Source organism: Capsicum annuum, chromosome 6, assembly GCF_002878395.1.
Source record: "Capsicum annuum cultivar UCD-10X-F1 chromosome 6, UCD10Xv1.1, whole genome shotgun sequence".
In the NCBI taxonomy this organism is placed as follows: domain Eukaryota; kingdom Viridiplantae; phylum Streptophyta; class Magnoliopsida; order Solanales; family Solanaceae; genus Capsicum; species Capsicum annuum.
The window spans coordinates 227,301,013-227,304,291 of record NC_061116.1 but is presented as its reverse complement, the minus strand read 5'-3'; the positions used below and the strand labels follow the sequence as shown (position 1 = coordinate 227,304,291).

General features: G+C 33.7%; 1 long non-coding RNA gene across 1 annotated transcript; it reads right to left on the bottom strand.

Annotated features, from left to right (window-relative positions):
• Positions 1-258: 258 nt before the first annotated feature.
• Positions 259-3,186, bottom strand: LOC124899406. The gene is made up of 3 exons (XR_007056881.1): positions 3,029-3,186; positions 1,449-1,578; positions 259-378 (listed from the first exon to the last, which is right to left on the bottom strand). It is a non-coding gene; the product is annotated as an uncharacterized LOC124899406 (long non-coding RNA).
• Positions 3,187-3,279: the final 93 nt, after the last annotated feature.

Below are 3,279 nucleotides of genomic sequence, written 5' to 3'. Positions count from 1 at the left end.
GGCATTTCATTGGGTTAGTTTTACAAGAAATTATTATTTTGTGGTTTCATTTAATATTGCTCATGAAATGTATGGAAAGATACCATTGCCAAAGGAAATATGGTTGTATAATGTTAATATTGGCATTTCGGTATTGGATGGAATGCTTTGTGCTTATTCTAATGGGTATCATCAAAGAAAGCGCACTTTTTATTTATGGGTGATGAAAGATTATGGTTTCGGGGAATCTTGGAATGCACTATTTTCTATAGTATATCCTGATATTTGTATAGCCGCACCGAAATATAGGTTTTCAGATAAAAGGCAAAGATTGGAGACCGACCGTTATATTTCCACCAATGTCAGACTTGACCAGTGCCATGGCAGCTCCAAACTTTTCTAAATTGTGGAAAGACAAAGAGATAATCAGTTAACACACATCCTGCTTGATTGCTTGATTTTGAGATGTACAAGACAAAATTTACTAAGAAGTAAGAACCAGACATCCTTTAAAAAGGAAACTGAAAGGGGGAGCTCACTTAGAAGCTTTAAGCAACATTTAAGTGAGAATAATTTGACAAATTACCATTACATCCTTCTGTAAGAAAAGATCCCTTTGAAGTAGACTTTTCAAAAGCTGGAATGAAGATCAAATTTGCATAAGCATACATAATCCGTATGTCACTATTATATATAATTTTGGAGGCTTATCGAATCACAAGGCCATAAACTTGTAACTTGAGTTTGTTCACTTGTTCGGCTATTTTAGGGTGTGCAAACCCGAATTTACATTTTGATTATGTCCCAATGAGGAGACTAGTTTTTCTTTTGATACTCGCAAGGTTGATATTCATGTATAGTATAAACCTAGAGAGGTGTTGAATGAAAAATATAATTTTGTTCGGTACTTGCTTCAATGGGTTGATTACTTCAAAAAGGTGCTACGATCTTAAATTGATACTCTTATATGGTATTCTTTTTTCCAGAAAGAGATTTTATGAGTTTTATATTGGCAAAATATTGCACTTTTGAAACCTCCTTCTCATGGGCCTAATTCTGCTATTAACTTATTATGAATGTATTTTAAATTAGTTTCCTCTAAAGGTTAAGTACTAGATTAGTTTTTGTTTTGTAAATGATATCCTCCCAAGCGGGTTGCTACACACACCACAACATTTTTGGAGATTCAGAGCTACATAGGTTTTAAAGGTCCAAATTAATCAATTTCATAACTCAATTGATTGCGAAAATTAAGATCAAGCATTAGATCGACTGGGGAAAAGGGGCTTAGCTAGAGTGTTTGTATCTTGAGAATGAAATTTCAGCACTACCAAGAAGTTTTTGTTCTTCTTGATAAAAATAAAGTACCAGGCAAATTTTATTTTTAAAAAGTTTTAACTATTCAAAAGGAAGTCAAAGCTAGGGGATCCCCAGTTACTGATACCAAGTTAAAGCACAAGATATAGTACCTATAATAGGCAAGATGTGTTTGCAAACATCTAAGAAAGGTTTGGTAAGCATTACTCCTTCCTCAGATTTGACATGTTTGATTCCTTCTAAAGCAGGGGTGAAGACAGTGCCTTCCATTCTTGTGCTTTACTGCAGTGTATTGCATCATAAAATTTAAAATCTTTTGGGAAGTACATTTAAATGACAATGAAAACCTTAATACAAACGTATCATTACTAGCAGAAAGCGTGACAATAATAAAGCTCAAAAACAGAGACATAAAATTTCTATTATTGATGAAAGTAAGGATGGGTAATATCAACATATAGTCAAAAGGATCCGCAAAGGTTATTACAAACTACATATTTAGGTGCCAATCCAACCAATTGGGAAAAATACCAAAAAGGATATCTGGATTTATTATGATAAAGGCAACACCGAATGCAATGAAGAACAAGTTCCACAATGTACATACAATCAAATGTTGATGATCAACTTTTTAATCCAGTCAAATCAAGACTATGCTGATGTATATTTTTCAAATATATTCAACTACAGATATATAATAAGGCCGAGCGGAATATAGCGGATTCACCAAACCACTTCAAGCAACAAAAAATGATGGTACTAATCTAATTAACAAATCAAACAAAAATGAGCTCAGATCAGTTAGATCCTTAATATTGACTTGACTATCCATAAAACTTAGCTACACTATTTTGTTGATCAAATGCAATTAAACTTCTGCATCAGTCTACTATTAACAGATTCAAACAAAAGATATCTCACTATTCAATTCACCACAATTATCTTTGGAAGCCACGCCAATAGTTAGCAGAATCACAAACTATGAATATACTCCCAAAAAGGATTAAATTGCTAGTTTGTTTACTGTTATTAGCACACAAAGGCAGATCCAATATCATAAAAGCAGTGGATACACACACAAAAAAAATTATGTGCCAGTACATATCTACACATGCATCTGCTGCTTATAGGCGGATCAATCTTTCTTCACGCAATCTAACTAAATTTCTACGCCAATTCCTGTTCCAATTCAAGGAAAACAGTTTTTTAACAAAAAACAAACAAGATTAGCTCACATAACGGCAATTCACTGTAATTATCTGCGGAAGCCAAACTAATAGACTGCAGAATCATAAACTACAAATGCACTACGGATCAAATCACTAATTTGTTTAGTGTTAATAGCAACACTTATTAATTGTTGTTAAACTACTATAACATCGTCCAATCGTCACTCGATCATTATCAAACTGATGCAATCACAGAGGCGGATCCAATATCACAAAAGCAGTGTGTGCGCGCACACATACAGACACACAAAAGTATGAGCAAGTAGATATCTACACATGCATCCATTGCTTACCTGCTGGATCGACATTCCTACACACAATCTAACTAAATTTCTAAGCAAATTCTCATTTAATTCAATGAAAACATATTTTTAAAGAGAAAATCAAACGAGATTTGCTCACAGAAATGCTAGATCTTCAACCTTTTTTGAATGATGCAAGTAAATCGAAGGAATTGAAGCAGCAGATTTTCGAAAACTGATATTTGATACTTAGAAAAATACCTTGTGAATATGGTTCTCTCTAGATTTTCGAGCTTCCGAAGAACGCCAACTGACAGTGAGGAACAAATGAAGAAGCTTTTGATATTTATATATTCGGCGGTTACGGAACGCAAGGCACGGTGTCGTTTTTGCCTCAGCGTATCTACTACTACTAGTCTACTATACTCGTATTTAACCAAGTTTGGACTTTGAGTCAATTGTTTAACGGAAAATCAACTTTTTTCAATTGTTTAACGGAAAATCAACTTTTT